We start from the raw sequence: 21,402 nt of genomic DNA on the forward strand, positions 1-21,402 counted from the left end.
TCCAAAATAATACTAAGTTTAATGTGATGCATAGGGTTATGTTACAGTTTTATTTCTGTATAAATAACAGTGGAGCTCAGGATGATCTGCTTAACCTGCCTGTATGCTTTCATTTCACAGTTATGTTCACACATTTTTCTTATGTTTTGCATGCTTCCTGAGTAATGAAAAAAAGTAAGACAGATATGGATGCTTCATATGTATATTAAACGTAGGATTTTCATTGCTTTATTTTCTGTTGTAGGATGTGGTAAATTTTCAGCATGTAAATAATCTTCATTGATTTCCTTGGTACTTAAATATGTTCTGGCTTGAGATCTTAACATGTAGGGAGACAAGTCTCTTATTCTTATTAGCACTGATGTCATCTACTAGTTTATTTTTCTTTGGAATGAGATTTTTGCAGCCAAGAGAAAGACCAAAGAAGTCAAAGAAGTTCCATTTCAAATGACACTGAGAATGCATGGCCATGGCCACCATGGGCCATGGCACCACCGACGCTGCACATGGCGGGAGCAAGAGCAGAGTAAACATCCTTGGAGTGGCCTGAAGAAGGATGCTGCCCATGGATTTTCTTCCTAACACATTCTTAACACTTTGTAACACAGCTATTTTGACATAGGATAAAATTCTGTTTAAGGCTGTATAATGTATTTCCAAACGTTCTTTCCATTCCTGGAAGTATCTTTGTTAAATCTTATTAAACTCAGCCTCAATGATATCTTATGGCAAAGAGACATAAATGCCAGCTATGCATGAGATGAAAAATTAATTCTATTTTATTCATAATTTCAATGAATTTTCATCAATTGCGACTTTAGGCAAGGCATAAAAGGAGATTGGAAAAAACAGAAGTACATATTAACATGCTGGGGCTGAAATTAACTCACAAACTACTTACCTAATTATTTCTCTGAGTTACAAACATTGGTTTGAGTTTAGAGAACAGAAAAAGGAGCCTTTTCTGTTCTGAATTCTGGCAAATGGGCTAATCTCCCAAAACAGGATACGTAACATGTTTCTAAGAAACCACTTAAATCAGAGAAGAGCAAGAGCTTGATCCAGAGCAAATTAAAACCAAGAGACAGTTAAGCCTGAAAGGCAGGGGTGGTTTCAAACCAATTGTCCTCTTCCCTCCAGGGCTTAGGGACCCATGGAACTGTGACCTGGAGCAACACAAACTTCCATAAATAATTTGCAACAGGGCCCATGTAGACAAGGGAGGCTGCTTGAAAGAGCTCTACCATTGCCGTTACACAGATTAAAGTCGTTAAGCAGAAACTCTGTGACTTCATGCTCGTGGCAGCCAGAGTCCTGTGATGCTCCACACCCTCTCTGCTTACACCCCTTCAACTCCCAGATCCAGTCCTTATGTCCCGTTCAGGTATTGAACCTGTAGGTGAACAAGATGGGGGGTGTTTTGGTCAAGTCTGGATTCTCTGATGGAGCAAAACTCTACAGATAAAAGCTCCTTCATTTTTTGATCTCTCAGAAGGGGAAAACTGGTCAAGTAATGGACAGAAGCCCCCAGGTAGAACAGTTCAGTTCCTGTGGCTTGCTGCAGCTGCAGATACTGGCTTCAAAATGCAATGTGAAGCTCCATGGATATTATAACCCTGAAAGATGCTATCTCAGGGTAAAACTTGGTAAAACAGTACACGCTGAAGCCCTCAATGATATATTCTGCATGGGGAAAATAGATTATTTATCCCAAGGGCCAGCACTTTCCCTAGCTGCAAAAGGTATGTACCAGTCTAGTCCCTAGCACTGCCACTACCAGAGCCTTATAGGATCAGCATTGATCCACTGTTATATGTTCTTTAATAATTCAGTCTTCAGCAACTGCCCATTATTACTGTCCAATTTCCTGCTAGGATGACCAACTACAGTTGCATTTTATATCTTTTTCTTTCAGTCCATGAATTTGTGCTGCTTTTCGTTTTGTTTTTTTAATCTGACTATTAGGTGTAAGGTCTACATTTATATTATCTTGTCTAACACTTGCCTTTGTCGTATCAATCAAGTCACTTAAGGTAATTTAGCACAAAGGAGCTTATTCTGCTCAGCATTATTTACTTCCAGCATTTTTCATCCTTGCTGCTCTTTACAACTTATTTTGCTTTAAAGGTTACATGGATAGCCTGTTCTAAGAAGTAGTGTTTTAAGAACTACTTAAACACGATGCCAGCTGCATAATATTTTATCTAGACTTTAATAACAACAGAGAACTGCTTCTCCCTTCCCTGAAGTCAGGAACACACATGTCAGTTCAGTTCTGCTCTAACCCATGTACAGGACCTTTGTATATGCAAACGTGGAAATAGGGAAGGCAATTTATATATTGCCAATGAAAAGAAGAAAGGGTTTTTTTGGAAGTACTTGTGTCACCTTTCCCTGTAAATTGGACATAGAAGGGAAGAAGCTTCTCTGATAACTATGACTAAAACATACCCTAAACAAAGGCTTGTGATGGCTAGAATATACCGAAAATGGCAAGGAAATGCCATGGAAATAGAAAGATATATTTCCTAATGGCCATATGTATCAGGATTCTTTCTCTTCTTACCCAAATATGTGACATATAACTTTACAACACAGAGTGTTGGAAAGGAAGGGTACAGGCTCTTTAGGAAGGACAGGCAGGGGAGGTGAGGAGGGGGGTCACCCTCTGTGTCAGTGACCAGCTGGAGTGCAGGGAGCTCTGCCTGGGGATGGGTGAGGAGCCGACCAAGAGCTCGTGGGTCAGGATCAACGTAGGGCACAGGGGCAGGAGACGTTATAGTGGGGGTCTGCTGGAGACCACCCGACCAGGGTGCCCAGCAAGATCATAGAGTGGATTTTCCTGGAAACTATGATAGGGCACATGGAAAATAAGGAGCTGATTGGTGACAACCAACATGGCTTCACTAAGGGGAAATTGTGCCTGACGATTTTGGTGGCCTTCTATGACGGGGTTACAGTGCTGGTAGGCAGGGAAGAGCAACTGATGTCATCTACCTGGATTGTGCAAAGCTTTTGACACTGTCTCGCACAACATCCTTGTCTCTAAATTGGAGAGACGTGGATTTGAGGGATGGGCCAGTGGGATTGAATACACCCTCAACAAGATCACCAGTGACACCGAGCTGTGTGGTGCAGGGACACGGGGGAGGGCAGGGGTGGCATCCAGAGGGACATGGGCAGGCTGGAGAGATGGGCCCAGGCAAACCTCATGGAGTTCAACAAGGCCAAGTGCGAGGTCCTGCTCGGGGGTCGGGGCAATCCCCAGCACAAACCCAGGCTGGGCGAGGCGTGGCTGGAGAGCAGCCCCAAGGAGAGGGGCTGGGGGGGTTGGTGGGGGGAAAACTGCCCGTGAGGCAGCCCCGTGTGCTGGCAGCCCAGAACCCACCCGTGCCCTGGGCTGCAGCCAGAGCAGGGGGGGCAGCAGGGCCAGGGAGGGGATTCTCCCCCTCTGCTCCGCTCTGGGGAGACCCCCCTGCAGTGCTGGGGCCAGCTTGGGGGCCCCCAACAGCAGAAGGACCCGGAGCTGCTCGAGCGGGGCCAGAGGAGGCCACGGAGATGCTGGGGGGGCTGGAGCAGCTCCCCTGGGGGGCCGGGCTGAGAGAGTTGGGGGGGTTCAGCCTGGAGAAGAGAAGGCTCCGGGGAGCCCTTCAACGGCATCCCAGGGCTTAAAGGGGGGACAGGAGAGGTGGGGGGGGACTCTGGGTCAGGGGGTGTGGGGATAGGACAAGGGGGGATGGTTTTAAACTGCCAGAGGGCAGATTTAGGTGAGCTCTAAGGCAGAAATTGTTCCCTGTGCGGGGGGTGAGGCGCTGGCCCAGGGTGCCCAGAGCAGCTGTGGCTGCCCCCTCCCTGGAAGGGTTCAAGGCCAGGTTGGACGGGGCTGGGAGCCCCCTGGGCTGGGGGAAGGGGGCCCTGCCCGGGGCAGGGGGGGTGGAACTGGAGGGGCTTTAAGTTCTCTTCCAACCCAAACCATTCTGTGGTTCTATGATTCTGATGCAACATCCAACGTCATAAATACAAACAATTCTGAATGTTGGTGCTTCATTTAATTTTTAAATTACAATGATATGAAAATGAATTTAATCACCCTATCCTGTTTTATAACAAATAAAGTCATTGTGAATAATGTTACTACACAAAATACCAAATTACTTTTAAATTAAATCACTCTTGCAGTAAGTTAAGTGTCTACAACCAAAGACGGCAGCCCTTTCTAAAATGGCATGCCAACTAAAAGGTCACTGAAATTGCTGATATCAGAGAAGGTGCAGTAGAAGGGGAGGAGGCAGAGCCTGGACAGAAAGCTTGAGTGAGCCCAGGAGCAGTTCTGTTCATAGGCAGTGGAAATTTTTAAATGGATGTATATGTATATCTTTTAATGAGATGAGATGGATTCAGAGTGCATGCATTTCTAATTCGATTAACAGATCACAGCTGCAATTCTTACTTTGCCTCTTTGGCCTCATTTTGCTTGTGGTTTCTGCACTGTCAGGTCCATCAATTTTCTACATTTAATTGTAGTATTACAATTTTAATAAATAGTCCTTCCATTTGAGGAGGAACATGTGAAGATCTGGCTGCCCTTACTTGCTGCAACTTAATGTCTCACCTGCTGTAGCTCAGCTCACTGTGTCATGTTTTCTTCTTAGCAAGAAAGACTTTGTAAATCTGAGGCTGCCCAACATTTTCGGTATGTGTGTATACGTAAATACACTCAGATCAGCAATGGTTAAAGAAATTTACAAAATTAAATCTATGCATGGTAATAAAAAGTTCCTCTTCCTTTTTTGAATCAGAAGTTTGATTAAAACCACAGAAAATACAGTGGCTTCATATAGTATTCTTGATTCATTAACAGCAACTAAAGAATTTTGAGGCCAAATTTAGAACCGACTTTGGTTTGAAAGCAATTTTATTGCTTTCACCATGCAAAGGGCCGTGGCCAGTTCTGGGATTCTATGAGGTACCGTGATGGGAACAACTCCGATAGTTAAACAAGGTTGTTTTGCAAATGGGCAGCCCGAACGCCTAACTTTTCTCCCCCCACCGCGTTTTATCAGGTCCCAAATCCAAACCTAAAAACACTACGACATAACATTAATTCAGGGTAAACAAATACTAATGAGAGCAGCTGTATCTGAATTTCTGCAGTCATCATTTTCCCAGGGACCAGAAGCAGAACAGCATGAACTATGATGCCAACCCCACTTTCTGTGAAGGAACAGTAGTCCTCTGCCACCCCATCTGCACAACTCACTCTTTCCCTTGCGACAGAGCTGCCTTTGTCCACCAAGGGAAAACACAGAGTCATTTTTTCATACTGACATTCATAATATGCTGTAAATTGTTTGAAAAAGAGTAAACTTTTTCAGAGATTCTAAAGAGGAGAGGTTGTGGGTTTTTTTGTTTTGTTTTGTTTTGTTTTGTTTTGTTTCCAAATATTCTAAGTGATTTTCAGAGCCTGTCAAGAAAAATGCTTGTCAGAGATACAAAAGGAAAGTATTTTCAGGCAAAAAGGTTGGACAGAAAAACTCCTAAATATGATAATGACTGTTGCTGAATTCACTTGAAGCTTAATGTGAAAGAAGCAAGAGCAAAGCTCTTCTTATCTCTTTGTTTTAGAGTGCTCAGTAGTTTTAGTGTTTATAGGTGATCCTCTCCAGAGGATAAAATCTCCACATTTTCCATTCAAAATGCTGAAAGCATTAGAAGTTTAAAAAGATTTCTGTTCTTTAAAAGGCAAACACAAGTGGGAAAACATGGAAGTGACTCTCATTTTATGGTAGTCATATACACTGAAACTGTTCACAATTTATTTATCTGAGAAGCAGCCATTACTTTTCCTTAGCTGATGCATCAGGATTTCAATCATGAACAGAATTCAACAAGCCAAGGAGGAGATAGTTCATGCCCTCTCACAGAAATCATTATCTATCCCTTCTCTCTGTCTCTCTCGGTTTTGGTAACAATACCTCCTGGTGTCGGGAGGTGCCGATTCACATTATGATTCTTGCAAAAAAACAAGACACCATTGTTTCCCGGCGGGTTTGGGGAGGCTTGAAGAGACTTTTGGCTGAGGCAGCAATTAAATATCTACAGCTGAAAGAGACTTTGGCATCATAAAAAGCATTTACTACTAGTTGCATTTTCTGCCTCAGGGACTCTGTTTCTGAGAAGGTGACAAACTATATGAAGCCACATACCTGACTGTGCCCATGAAGTACCTAGAAGTAAAAAACTGCATGTCATCAGCATTTCAAAAGAAACTAAGTTATCACTTCATGAATTCAGAGTAATCTATTTTCCTCCCACTTAATGCTTTATTGGATCCGCACAGCCCCCTGCAGATAAGCACAGAAATGCTGCATAATGTGCAGTGGAAGATCTTTCAGAGCAGCGAATGTTAATCTCATTATAAAATAGATTAAGAGTTCAGAGGCATAAATATCTGGCATAGAGCACCTGTAGTTATTTTGCTTTTTAAAAATAAATCATTATTTAAATGCTTAAATGCATATTAACTATTGCAAGTTCTATTGCACTGCAAGAGAAAAAGACTAGATTAATCTCCAGTCACTGGAGCTCATATACCTTGATTATACATTGAAAGATAAATTTGTGAATATGTTTGTCTTTCACAGGGTGAGCTAGGGAATGGTTTGGGAGACCACGTACTTTTCTGGTGCAGTGCAGGTGTAGGAGGACTAGAAAATAAAGCAGTGCCCGTCGGCCAGCCCTGGCCATCCTGGCAATGGACTCACCATACGTGACCGAGCGGCACCAAACTGCTGATTCAGCCAGACCATAGTTTTCCCCAGGGAGAAATGCAGAGGAAAAAGTGATCCTGCCCTGCTCCGTACCCTACCCAGAGCTTCCTTATCTCGGTGAGAGATACGTGGTGATTTTTACCATCAAAACTTCTCTTTCCCTTGAAGCTGCTGTTGCAATGTCATTGCCCCCTCACACACAGCTGTGCTTTAACAGAGCAATATGTCTCTTCATTTAAGAAGCAAAACAAATCATAGATTGGAGGTCTTTTCCCCACTCTTCATCCAGCGTTAGCACTTGGCTGGTTTCCTCAGACAGTAGGAACATAAGGACGTGGCCTGGAAACACCGCCCAACATCCAGGACATAATTAGAGCAGAACAAAATGCTGCATTTCACAGCTCACAGGGAAAGCCTTTCCATCCGCACGGAGAGGAAAGTTTCACACGTAGTAGCCAGCCCTGGTAATTTAGTGTGTAAAAACTGGAGGGGTAAGAGTATGGTCAGCTCTCAAGGAACAGGAAAACTCTTTCTTTTCCCTGGACACCCTTTTGAAATAAATCAATATGCCAACTTGCATCCAAGGGCAGCTCGGGAACAGGCTATATCATTCCTAGCAGACACAAGTACAATTCCACTACAGAAATTACATTTATAAATTGAAATTTTTGACAAAAAGAGCAAATTTCCTCAGGTATACAAAGCTACAGTCCCAAAACCCGATTGCACACTAGATGACCCTCTCTCCTCCAATGTGCCCCAGGCAGCTCTCTCTGCCCCTGTGAATAGTTCCAGCCCAGAAATCCTGGGGGGTCGATACCACTGACATAATGTTTTTATGGAATGGTATAGTGTATTTCCCCATTCATATGACTTGTTGCTGTCAAATTGTATTTTTCATCTGTTTATTTGTTTTTCCTAGGTCATTTTCAATTTTAGCATGGAAAATAGCCTGAAATAACCCAACATGTATCTCAAAGCAAGGCATACACCTGCATCAAATCTTGCAGCATACTGTGAATATAGCCAGAGTGTAGAGTGTACTGTGTGTAAGTATACAGGCCTTTTTTGAATACATTCATTGTGGAAAAACTTGTTCTGCTGCTTCATTGTATTATCACAAATGTTTTCGCTGACTTCAACTCCTCTGATGACTCACACAGAGGCAATTGGTCTCCCAGAATAAAACATTGTTGTAGCAGGGTTTTTTTCACATAAAAGACGAGTGTTTCAGGGATCCTGCTTCAACAGGATTTTATTTTCTAATATATAATCCATGTTCAGTGTAATCTTTCATACATTATGTGGAAGCTCTATATAAACTAGCAAGGATGGTTTCCCACTGAAGCAATCTGGAGGAGGAAGCCACAAACCTTAATAGGCCATCTAAATTTGGATGAGAAATAAATTTGTCTCCTGAGACAGCATTATCTCTATGTGGTTTCTATGGTTGCTAGTTAGGGTCATTCCACTCCTCCTCATGAAGACTCTTCTCTGAAAAAAAAAAAATTAAAATTAAAAATGAAGTATTACTGACATATTCATATTGTAGCATAAAAGTATTTGACATGAGTGATTGACATTTTTAAAGTCATGTGCCTATACTAGCTGGACACATTTGAATTGTGAGCATTTGTGAACTGATGAAGAAATGCTACTTGTACCCTTATGCCCATGTCTCCTGAAAAGAAATGGTCTAAGACTTGCAACAGAATAGTGAGATGAGCCATACAGAGGAGGTGCTGGTTGACTTTGAAGAAATCCAGTTCCACCTAATGAAGGCAGCGATAGCCAAACACTGACTTTCACTAGAGTCACTGCAATGAAAGGACTGGCTTTTTGTTTGTTTCTTTCTTTTTTTTTTTTTTTTTTACCAGGCACTTTATGTTATGTCTGTTTATTTTTAGTTCACCTGCTTAAGTGAATCTGCCAGGATTTGGCACTGCATTCTCCTCTGTAGACCCAATGGTTGCAAGCCTTGGACCATCCTCCCTGGAATTCAGCCACAGCAGCGCTTCTGTACGGTGGGGAACGGTTTATGTCCTACGGCAGGCAGCAAAATCCTGGTTCTTCTAAATTAAAAAGTTTCACTAACCAACTTTGTCAGCACACGGTACTAACCAAGGTTTCATTTGTCTTTTTTTGCTGTGACCCGTCTTTGACTATGCAATCCATTCGGGCTTGGTGCTCTAGATCTGTGGAAGCTATAGCTGTTTGCTTGGGTACAATGCATAAAGACACGGCTTCTTGAAGATGATGACTTATCAGTGATAATGCAAATTAAGAAAAGAGGTTTTGTTATTGTAAATTGAAATAATCCATGAGTAATGTCTACTAATACAGTTCTGTGAATTTGTAAGAATTCAGCTGGCCTGGAAGCATGCAGGAGTATACAGAATACATTATTGCAGCGTTGTTACACATGAGTCTCTTTTATTAAAGAATAATTTTGCAAAATGTGCTCTGTGTGGGAAGTTACTTCTTACTCAAGTGTATATCTTATCTTTTCTAACTGTAAGGACACTGCGTCAATTATATGCACGCTCACTTATCAGTCATGTTAAGGAAAAAAGCTTTTGCAGAGTTCTGCAAAACTCTAGTGCTCTGGAGACTCTCTAAAAGACATTTAAGAATTATTTAAAACCGGAGTTTTAAGGCTGAAAAATACAGCTCCTTGCTTTGTAATTAGATACTTCATTTCAGAGTATCTTACTCAGCGTGAAATAAGGTCGCGCCTTTGAAACTGGAACGGTGGGAGATACCTGATAACCATGGGACGAGGGAGCAGCACCACAAACAAGGGGTGAAACACGGGCCGGCCGATGCTCTCAAGGACTCGGAAGGGCAGCGTAATGCTGGGGATGAGGCTTTTGCATGCCAAAGTATCTCTCTGGAGCTTTAGATACAGCAGGCTTGAAAACTTTATCTCACAGTTTGAAAGTAATTGGGCGGTGAGGTTAAATGAAGGAGTTTCACAGCAGCTCCAAAAAACTTTCAGCACCTGAACTGAAAACAAAGAGGGGTCTGTTCCTCCGCCGGGCTTCCCGACAGCAACAGCAATCCCTCTAGCATGAAGGATTTGGGAAACTCTGCTGCATCTGTTTCAGGGAAGAGTCTTCAAGCGATGATGAATGTGTGCTTGAGAAACACCAGGTACGATCCTCTTATACAGCATCTGAAGATGTTCATGTGGTGAGAACCGATTTTGTGGAAAGTAACTGAAAAAGGAAAACTAAAAAAAAAAAAAAAGTTTTGCCTGCACCTGCTAGACACTGGAGAACAAAGACATAACAACTAGCAAGTGGAAGGTAAAGATAAGGGTAAATTTGTAATTGCGGGGAAAAATGTCCATCTGCTGAAATCAGAAATGTTTTGATACTCGTAGAAGCTTCAGACACTCTAACTGATGCCACAGCAATGTGAAATCCTGCATTATAAAAAGTTTAAGTTACATTTTTATTTTAGATAATACTTAGTCTAAGACGATGAATGCGAGATAGTTCGCATTAGTAGCTATTTACCACCGTGGGGAAGGAAATGGATGTACAAGGGCCCAACTTTACAGCCTATACTGTCAGGGACCTTGCTCCAAGAGCAAGGGATTGCAGCATGAAGGTCTGCACATTGTCACTTATTTATGAAACAAGGATTTCTCTGTTTCTAAAACTTCAACATATAACTTCAGATTTAATTAATTTTCATATCCTTTAAAGTTCTAGAAGGAAAATAAACAATATCAGAAATATAGATGCTTTTACTATGGGTTTTTTGTTTCACTTCTGCATATCTAATAAACATTCAGATATATTGTATGTCTCAAACAAAGCAAGTCCTCTTATGTTTGGGAGAGATTATTCTCACAAAAGAGAATCACTTTGTCAAAACAATGAGAATAAGAAACTTTTAAAGATTAAAATGTCAGAGAGATAAACACATTACTTTGAACCGTATTTGTATTCCACAGCCAGTTCAAACACTCAGGCAGTTATCTTTCAAAAAGTAAACATGCATGAAATCTGATCACCTTTTTATTGTACATGGAATAAATTATGCAAGGCATTGTAGTAGACTCCTATATGGCTCATTTACACATCTTTTGATAAATGTAATATGCAGATTCCTAGTCCTTTGTGAGACATTAACCTTCGCGCATATTGATGCTGTTATTCTGAAAGATGACAGGCATTCAAAGACCTTTCCATGTCTCTCCTGAAATCCAGCAAGACCCTTATTGGGGAGGGACTTGCTCCCTAATGTACAAATGAACTTTCTTTAGACTTCAGCCCTGTCATAAATTTTCTCCTCAATGTCAAAGAAGCCAAGGTTTCAAGTAATTTTAATAATGGTATAAAGTGGTCAGGATAGAAGACCTGCGGTTAGTGTGTTGTTTGGAAGGAAGTCAGTCCTAATTCATAAACCACAGGAATTACTGGAAAGTTATTTTACTTGGGCTGGATGATAGAAATTCATGTTGAATGGCTAAACTCTTTGAAGATAAATGACTTGGGATACTTACCCCAGTTTCACACACCCAACAAGGCTATTTTTGGGAAAGGGAAGAACTCCTTAAGTATCTCAATTTGGCACTCCATACGTGAACTGACAATCCCCACTTGTGAAATGCTGGCAGAGGACTGCTGGAAGCTTTTCACAAGTACCTGTGTAACAGTAGTTTTTATTAATACCTTGTCTGATGGGGCTACAAAGCAATATAGGTATGTCTTGCTACAGAACATTTGCTGATAAATGGGATTGAAATTATGGGTATGCTCTTTTTGTGCAAAAATATTCCTTTTCCTTACTTGGCAGCAAAAAAGGATCTAAAGGTGAGAATTGAAATCTGTAAAGGTGAGGATTTTTAGATTTTTACTTTGAAAGAAGAAAATCCTAAGGAAATCTGAAGGATTACATCTCTATTCTCATTTAAAGTCACAAGTTAGACTAGAAGCTAGAAGAAAAATCTTTTGGCAAAGGAAGAAGAAAAAAGGCAGTGTTTCATGACATGTACTGTTCCTTGCTTGGGTTAACTATCAGGTCAGAGCGTTTTTCAAACCCCGGCCCCTCCGCTGTCCTCAAGGACAGTGCCGCTCTGCAGTCAGAGCCATCCTCGTGCTGAAAGGTGCATTTTCCTGTGCCTTCAATGGCAGGATTTAATAACCTCAGCTGGCCGAGATGCTCGGAGAAGCAACAGCACAGCCTGCAAACGAGCTCCTTGTCCCGGGGTGGTGGGTGCCCGTCCTCACCTGCGGCTGGGATCATCGCTTTGCTTAAGGGAGCGGTTGTGTTCGAGTAGCAGAGGAAGGGCTGATGCGATAATATCTGCAGTAAAATAGAGTAACACCTGTCAACTGACCTCTCTTGAGAAAGTTCCTCTTGGTTTAGCCTATCCTGTGGAGTGAACCCATTACGTGTGAGCTGGTGGGTGCAAGGAGAGTGGGAATTTGCTGAATTACACAAGCCTCCTGCTAACTAAAACAGCTGGAGGACTGAAACAGAAGGTGTAATTTGTTTGACTTTATTATTTCACTTGACAAGGTAGGGAAGGACTTTGGTACAAAACATCCCCAAGCCTAAACCCTTTCTCTTGAGTTCTGATTTCATTGCTGCCAGGAGGAATTGGAAAGGAATTGAGGAGCTGGGCAGGGAACGAAAGAGTAAATGGCTTTTTCCACAAGTCTTTAGAGCATTGAAGAGTCAAGCTGTTGCTGGTAGCTTCACAGAAATGTTCAAAATAAGCTAGAACTTGGTGAAACCTCCAAAGTAGTTAGGTAACTCCGCTTTATAGTAAAGGATCTTCTGAAAAGCCACAGTACTATCATGGTGTCATTGGCTCAGTCCTCATGCAGACATGATAAGAGCAACTCCACCAAAGAGCTTTTCAGCCTAATTAAGTCTCACTCAGACTTCCAGGACCTTGAAGTCCTTTGCATTGCTCTAAGACACTTCCCCAAAAATCTCTATAAATTGTTAGTGACACAAAATTCTCATTTTAAGTTTGCAGAAATATAGATAGAGATTTTAACACATATAATTGGCTCTGCAGTGCTGTTCTACACATGAGAGTAAAATCCTTGTCTTTTCTTCATTTGCAGTAAAGCTGTAGACAACATGCAGGGTCAGAGCAGTAATCCCATTAAAATTGAAATCAGGTCAACAAAAGTTATTGGCTCAAAAATCATGGAATTAAGGTGATTATATGTATACAGAGACATAATAAATGAAACTATTTTAATTATTTTCTGGGTTTGAGTGTGCACGATGCATTTACTCGAAAAATCTGGAAGCGTATGAACAACTGTTGGGGTTTGGAACAGACTTTCATCCTAAAACAAAAAAAAGGAAAAAACAAGAACAGGAAAGCAAAGGACAGAGCACAGTCACTTGCCTTTAGGAGCACAGTGTTAGGAACAAGTCTGCAATGGTGAAACTTGGCAACACCGTGGCAGTGCCAGAAAACCGCATTATTGGGGGGATTAATTCCTGGTGTCTGCCTGGCTAGAAATGCTTTAAAGACCGTTGTTAATGGAAAAGGATGGATTTGAAAGGGATCAGAGTAAAAAACAATTAAACAAACATGCTATTTTCTGATCCCTTTTATGCCAAATTCAGGATTAATGAGCAAGATCAGCCTAGGGGCCCCCTGACTTGTTAGAACATTTGATAACTACACATTTTCAGTTAAATCTACAGCTCAGTGGATGTGCTTGGTGCTTGTCTCTGAAGGGAAGTATTACTCACTCTCAAAATTACTTGCTGGCTGCTAGCATGGAAAAATGTTCTTTGTATTTCTCTGCTCTGGACAGGAAGGCTTTCAGATGTTTATTTTAGGTACCAATATTTCTTTGTTCAATGATATATGAACATCTGACAATCTTTTTATGTATGCATTTTCACAATGCTCCTGTGAGATGAGTAAATGTGATTAATCTATTTTACAGGCAGGAAACTAAAGCAGAGATAAACCAAGACTCAGATCTGTGGAGAACTTAAAATGCCCAATGCCACGCCAAACTTTAAATGAAAAAATAGCAACACCAATAAACCAAACCTCATTCGGTAGCTCACTGAAATCTTCCAGAATCCCCCTTGGCAGCTTCATTAACAGACTGTCCTGGATAAGGGAGGAGATAAACCTCCCCTAGAAGTCAAGCTTGGCACATCTGCTAGAGTATCGAAGCAGATAATCCAAAACAACACCGAAAGAGGCAAATCAGAAACAGAGAATAAAATAGTCTAAACTTTATCACCTTTACTATCACAACGGCTGCTGTACCACTGCCCATCTGTCAGGGCCCTGCTGTCAGCAGCACCTACAGCTCCAGAGCAGGCAGCTGAAGGTAATTAGTTTTACACTCCTAATTAAAATTCCTCTAAATGCAGTGGTATAGCCAATGAGGTCCTCAGGAACCCAGAACCTCCCTCAAATCAGGGTATATCACCTATTTTTGGAAAGGTACACAGAGATCACTTGCTTATTTAGTTTTGTCTTGACCTACTTTGAAAGACGTTTCTGAAATAGCATGTTTGGTACGGCAATAATTGAGTAAGCAGACTGCAAAATAATGCTGTGGTGCCCATTTTCCACACTTGTGCAAGCGCTGTAGAAATGTGTCTATTAATAGGAAAAACTAAATTAATCCTTTGTTCCAAAGGGATAAAATCGTCAATAAAAGCTGAAGAATAGAACAACATTTTGTACTCTTCCATTCAAAAAGCACCCCAGAATATCTTGGTTTATAAAACATAAGGGAAAGTGTAATTTAGGAGGAGGAAAGGGCAAGAGTTGTCTCTGATGATTCTTTTGGTATGACATGTCCTTCATGCCAAACTTGATTAAGAGAGAATAGCTTGGGCTCTTCCTTCCTTCTGCCCTGTGTTTTGGGAGCAGCTGAGGAGGAGCGGAGGGTGCGTTGCACCATCTCCCTCTGCACATGGTGCCTTTCACGCTGTGCTGAAATGCTTTATTGCTTCAAAGAGGGTCCTCTGCCTTAGATATTATAGCCAGAGGAAGCTAGAGTGAAATTTTTGCTTTTAACTGTCCTATTCTCGGTTTAAAAACTGCATACTAAAGAAACCATCAAATATAGAAATGGGAATCCATACTATCACTATGGCTAAGCTAATTTAGGGGAAAAAAAATCCAACCAAAGTTCTAGGTAGGATATAAAAATTGCAGCTTCACTTATGGAGATTAAACCAAGTGCTGTGTAATGTACCTATTTTCTCACCCACTCCACAAGTTGAATGCAAAAGGAACTCTCATTAATTACAGTGCTTTGCAGGCGATAGTGCATTCTTGAATTAAAACTTCCTGTTGACAATTGATCTGCATCGATAAGCAGAAGGTAGAAGAGTAGAAGCGCTCTTAAGATACTCTCCTGACATCCAGACTAAAATTATCACAGGGAGTAGGAAAAAAAGACGATGACCAAAACTTGAATTTGCTGGTCTTGCCAGTCTTTCTTTAGAACAGTGGAACTGTTTGAACAGTAGCTCATGATGTATATATCAATATGAAAATTACTCTCCAGTTCCCAAGCAGCCACTTATTTGGAGGGTGGGGTATGGCATTTTCCTCTGACCTTCATGAGCCAATGGAAGTTGTAAAAAGCTAAGAGGAGTAGAGTTTTAGTCTATTTCTCCAGTCAGCATTTCTATGATGAACAAAATCAATACAATGCAGAATCTACATGGGGTTTAGGATGAGTGGGCTGTAAAAAACCCCTCTGAAGTGTTCAGAAAAGGTCAAGTAAAAAATAAAAAAAGGCAAGACCCACATGGAAAAACTCAGTAATTTCTTCAGAAAGCATCCTTTAACTCTTTGCACTACTTCGGTGACTGCAGTACTAGCTATGGTTACTGTTTCACAGCAAGTGCTTGGTAGAGGCATATCACATTATGCAAACCCCAGAATCTAATACTTTGGGAAAATTTTTACAGCCATTTGCTCTGCTCCTGATAAAGGTGGATCTACTGGCTTGTATTAGTAGTATCCTGCCCCATTAACAATGTGACAAATCACACCTCATTGGCATAACACAATGTACATAAAATTTTCTAATAAAAAACAAAGAGACTTCATATTTTTCAAACTTATTTTTTTCCTCCCTTATATAGTGCTAGATATCAGTTTATAATGGCTACAAGTTGAGGAAAATCTAAGTTGCCTACAGCAAAAATTTTGAGATGGGCAAATATGTTCTTCCCCATACTGCAGATCTGTAAAGTGTCTAGGTGAATGCTCGTGAAAAGTGCAACGTTAGGTAAAAGTGGGGGTTACAGAGAAAAGAGTTTATTCTGAGTTTTCTGCATGCTGTGCTGAAAGGTCACTGTGCCCAGCTTAGGTTTAGATGCATTTAAAAGCTCTGAAACAAAATTGAGAAAACAGTGACTCCACAAGGGAGGTTGTGGGGAAACTCAAGGGACATTCTGCAGTTGTGATTCTTTAGCACCATAAAACACTTTGCAGGGAGAGAAGTGCCACGTTATGTGCCATGAGACGGCAGTGAGTGCCAGGAACACTCCCCACGTGCACAAAACCCACCGTGGATGCTATCTGCAAAACACCGGTGGGACGGGAGGTGGTGGGGCTTACCTGCAGGCGTGGGCACTGCTTGAAGTAAATGGAAGCTATCTTAAAAAGTACAAACAAAAGCCCTCTGTAAAGGCAGGGATCCATGTGCAGGATCTACATCCACCTGCAAACGGCCGCCTTTTTGCATTTTAGGAAAAGATTATAAAGTTGATGCTGCTGCAACTGGTTTGATTTCACCCGAGCGGATTTTCTTCCTGTATCCACATGTGGAGGGCTGTGCGAGGGCGAAGTCAAGTCCTGACGGTGAGGGGCTTTTCACATCAACTTTAAAACGTCTTGGAAGTCAACAGTGTTAGAGCAAAGAGATTAATCGTGGCTATTGCCAGACTGGCTGGAACTCGAGCCAGGACAAGCGATTTTGCTCCGTGCTGCTCAAACCTCCACGCGTGGCTCAGGCACACGGGGCTCGCGGGGGAGGGAGTGTTGCCTGTAAGAGATGTGAGGCAGCTGTCAGTTTGTGGCTGGGAAGGCTCTTGCCCCTGTGAAATGAGGATGCTGTGTCAAGCTGAGGTGAGTAACAGGCATGGGCTGGGTACAGCCGCTGGAAAACCCAGCTTGTGTAAAGCAATTCGTCTCAGTGCAGCAGCAGCATCTTTCTAAATACTGATTTCCAGCCTGGCCCCTGTAGGTTAAAATAAAGACTATCCAAATATTACAGTTGTAAATGAATGCATAAAGATGAAATTACATGCAAGTGCTATGCTCTATTGAAATGATGTTACGTTTTCTTGTCCGTAGAAAAGAATCCCGGTTTGCTTTTACCTTTTTAAAAGACAAAAAAAATTTAGTTAAGTTGCAAAAACTATGGAGTGACAACATTTTTGCTCATTATTTTTAACCTAACAATTCTACCATTTAAACTCAGTCAAGGGATATTATCTTTGTAATAAAAGGCAATTGAGAATCTGAATGAGAAATCAAATGCTTTTTCATGCTGATTTATTTTAGATTAGAAAAACTTAAACCAGATGTAAACATGAATTACTGAAGCATGAAAACAGAATAATAGTAGAGTGATAAATATCTGAGTCCTGTTGTTATAGGTGCAGATTTGCTTTAACTAAAATTAATTGATCTGTAAGCTTTTCTAAAACTTAATTAATGTTGCAGAACAAAGTTGGAGATCAATTATCAACCTGATATCTTGGCACAGATAAATTTGAACTAAATTAACCGTCCAAAAATGTATGTTATCAATATCATATTGAAATGATTACTGTCATAGGATAGAAATGGATCCCAGTGCAGACTGAACACAGAATCCTCTGTTATAGCCAGGTGTTGGAAATACAGGAAGGATATCCATAAACTCTAATTTTCCCTCTGCAAAACATGCATCTTCTGTTGAAATAAATGAGAAGCAAGAGACTAGTGTTGTACAGACATGATATATATATTTCTAAGCCTATCCAGGAGCAGGCAAGACTAACTTTTTTTTTTTTTTTTCCCCAGTATAAGAGAATTTACTGTTGAGCTAGTGGACAGCTATCATGACATTTTTAGTTACTCATGAATTTTGTGGCAGTATTGACTTAGTGAGACAAAGATGTAATTTCCTTGTATCTGATAACTCTTCAGGTACTTTCTTTTTGTTGCCTTTTTCTGCTCCTTCTTTAGGCTAATTTTATCTGCTTGTAGGTCTGAAGTGTAATTAGGATTTTGTATTAGAATTTTGTACAGTGCAATGTTTTCTGCATCATGAAGTGGACATAAGAGATGTGTGTAGAAATGCAGATCCCTTGGTTAGGAAGTTCATACATATGGATAAAATGTTGAGGTAAACAACAAAGTGAAAAGTTGTTTTGGAGGGTATATTTAAATTTTTCTAAATTCATTAGTTTATTGCAATCTCAAAATTACTTGTAAAATAAAACTGAAAAATCCTATATCAAAGCATCCAAAATGAGATTCATGACTCCAAGACTGCATTCTGTATAAGAAATACAAATTAATAGTGCATCTAATCCATTGCATCTGAATCTACATAGATCTTTACGTGTTAACATGATCTATTTGAATTTCCTGTTGTCTTTATAAGATAGATTAAAGATCTTTCCAGTTCCATCAGTACACAACTCGTTATTCAGGTAGGGATGGATGGATGGATGGATGGATGGATGGATGGATGGATGGATGGATGGATGGATGGATGGATGGATGGATGGATGGGTGGAAAGATGGGTGGATGGATGGATGGAGGAAGGGTTCTGTGTTTTCCTTCTTTTCTCTGCTCAGCTGCATCTTGTGGAAGTTAAAAATATATGAGCAGGTGTCTTGTCATCAACTTCACCTTCTCCATGATCCCTAATCCTTCTGAAAGCATGACAGGTTCAACAACTCCCTTTCACACAGTTTTATTTAAAGGCAATAGCTCTATTTGAAGCTTTTTTTGGTGCTATTTGCCTCATTCTAAAAGTGCGCAGGTAATGGTGTAGGAGGCTTATAAAGCAGTCACGTGCTTAGACCTCTGCTTAAGCAAGGCATTCAGAAATTTCTAAGACAGAAATAAAGTATCCTAGAGATAGGTTTAGATCTTTTCAATCAATTGTATTGATCAAACAGTGCTCCCTTTAAAATTCTCAGTCAGATAACCCTAATTTGTTTATAAAAGCTCTCTTTGAAGGTAGTCTTAATTAAGTAGAAGGAAAAATAGCATGTCATTAATGTGAAGAGAGCAATATAGACAGCTAAATAAATATCCCATCACCAAAGACACATGCCGGTGTTAAACCTTTTCAAGAGAATGATTAGGGAATCACTAAATATAAAGGTATTTGTCCTTTGATCAAGGACTTCTGCTTGAGTCCCAACCAGACAACAGACAGCTTCTTCGTTTGTTGTATTCACTGAATAGCAAAGACTGCATCCATACAGTGCACTGGAAAATTAATCCTTCAAAAATGTAATTTATACAAATGTTTGCATACTGTCCAGCACCGGGGAACCCGTTCCCAGTGGGGCATCAAGGAGCTGCTGTAATTCTGGGAAACCACAGATGTCCTGTGACTTGTGGGGGCTGGTTGGGTCAAAAGTTCACTCTGATCATTTGCCTGTAGCCACCACCCACAGTGAGCTAGATTATAAATTAAACACAGCATCTCCTGCTGAGCTAATAACTGTATTAACAAAAATGTGAATAAATAGTGTTTCACCTCTCCCATGCTGCTGCATTGTGTACAGTGGATATACAACCCTGCTAGCTTCATTACACCTCGCAGAAAAATACCATGGACTCTAAATCATTCTTCCCCCTCTAACAGTTTTTCTCTGTCATGGAATATTAACGTATGTTGGTTGATCATGGCTTGTTTCTTATTTTTTACAGTTCCTTTGAAGTCATCAATATCCCAGCTTCATTTTGTGGCAGAGTTAGTTCAGGGGAAAGGAGAAGGAATACATCATGCATTCAATTCCACCACTAACTGCTTATTGGGACTCTGATCCTGTAATCCTTAATCAAGCAAAACTGCTGTCCTTAGCAAGAGTGGGTGAAAATGCTCCAGGATACTTCCTTGATTTGTTTTCATCCCAATACTCATTATTTGAAGATTACGTACCCAGTAAGTGCAAAAATAGGGGGGTTGTTTTTATGTCCCTGCAAGAGAGTCATCTCATCTCAGACAGATACCTAACAGAAATGAAAACCTTTCCCATAAAGTGTGGTGAATTGCCTCCTAGTCAGAAGACCAGCTTGTGGAGCTTTTATTTCTATTTCTCTTATTAACTATTAATGATGGTATATGCTCCTTAAAGTACACTCTGTTTACAAATAAAGAGCATAATGTAATGGCAATGACTAGGTGTAAGGTAGCTCTAGATTTCTAAACAAAACATTTTTAAATGATAAAACAGTTACAAGGAAAACAAGGCAAGAAAAATTTTGGTTACTTGGGGTACAGTTTCTGACTTTGGGATTACCAGAAGATTGTTGACTAGATTAGATTAAAATTACCATCGCACACAATTAAATTTTCATTAAGAATGGATTTTAAATATTGATGAAAATATTTTCTTAAAATCCACTTAAAAAAATATAACTGTAGCAGCACACTAGCATCACTGAAATACAGTGACACAAGTGAGAGTTATACAGCTAGTAATATCCATTTGGTGTGTCAGCGTAAATCATTTGCAAATCCAGCTCCGTTCCTTGAGTGAGTCCAGTGTCATCTGTGTGGGCCAAACTCTGCAACGCATGGTCACACTTTGCTATTAGGTTAAAGGAAAGTTTCAGTTCAGAGGCAGATGGTGTATAAAAAGATGCATAGCCAGGACTTGTATCCTTTTCGCTGAGGTGGTCATCTCGAACTGCTGAAGATTTGAGAATTTTTCCATGGGTCCAAATGACAGACAGTGACTTCCCTGATGGGATGGTAAGGTGGTTGTTGCAGACAATACTTGTTACCCTCAAAACTAATCTGTCCTGCTCTCTGCCTGACATCTCCCTCGCTATGCCCTAACTGAGCCTCCAAAGAGCATGGAAAAATACCTACAACAGATGAAAGTTATGCAACTTCTTGTTAGAACAAAAAATCTCTACCCTGCTGCTGACCGGGGAGCTCGTGCTTTTGCAGGGTCTGTGCTCCCACGTCTTCAGGTCTGCTCGACCTGATTTTGCCAACTTCTGATTCAATGGGTACAAGAGCAAGCAGATTAGGGGCAGAGAGGTTACGTGCAGGGAAGGAATTGTAGGTAGCAATAGCTTTTCTGTGTGTGTTTTTTTTTTTTTTTTTTTTTTTTTAAGAGTCTCGGGAGCTATGGATGCCTCAAACAAGAAAGGCAAGAAAAGCAATCTTGTGTTAACTAGAAGGTAAAATGTACCCCCCCAAAAAACATTTATAAGGTTTCCACACAGAATTATTTAGCATATAATTTAAAAAGTAAACAAGAAACAAAGAGGGGGAATACTAGAATGAAGGAAGGAAGAAAAAAAAAAAATAAACACACACATAAAGAAAAAAAAAACCAAACAAAACACAAAACAAACCAAAACCCAAAACAGAGATAAGAGTTGGAGACAGTCCTCTAAGTGTATGC

General features: G+C 40.6%; 1 protein-coding gene across 4 annotated transcripts in view; it reads left to right on the forward strand.

Moving 5' to 3' along the window:
• The first annotated feature begins 9,751 nt into the window (after positions 1 to 9,751).
• The window catches only part of CUNH10orf90 (chromosome unknown C10orf90 homolog), a 103,676-nt gene continuing 92,025 nt past the window's right edge, over positions 9,752 to 21,402 (forward strand). For 3 of the 4 annotated variants that reach the window (XM_032992138.2, XM_032992145.2, XM_032992158.2), the window contains exon 1: positions 9,752 to 9,923. The gene's annotated coding sequence lies outside the window, so the exon portion shown is untranslated. The other variant, XM_032992151.2, reaches the window with a different exon arrangement.

Source organism: Tyto alba, unplaced genomic scaffold, assembly GCF_018691265.1.
Source record: "Tyto alba isolate M040663 unplaced genomic scaffold, T.alba_DEE_v4.0 Super-Scaffold_1, whole genome shotgun sequence".
NCBI lineage: Eukaryota > Metazoa > Chordata > Aves > Strigiformes > Tytonidae > Tyto > Tyto alba.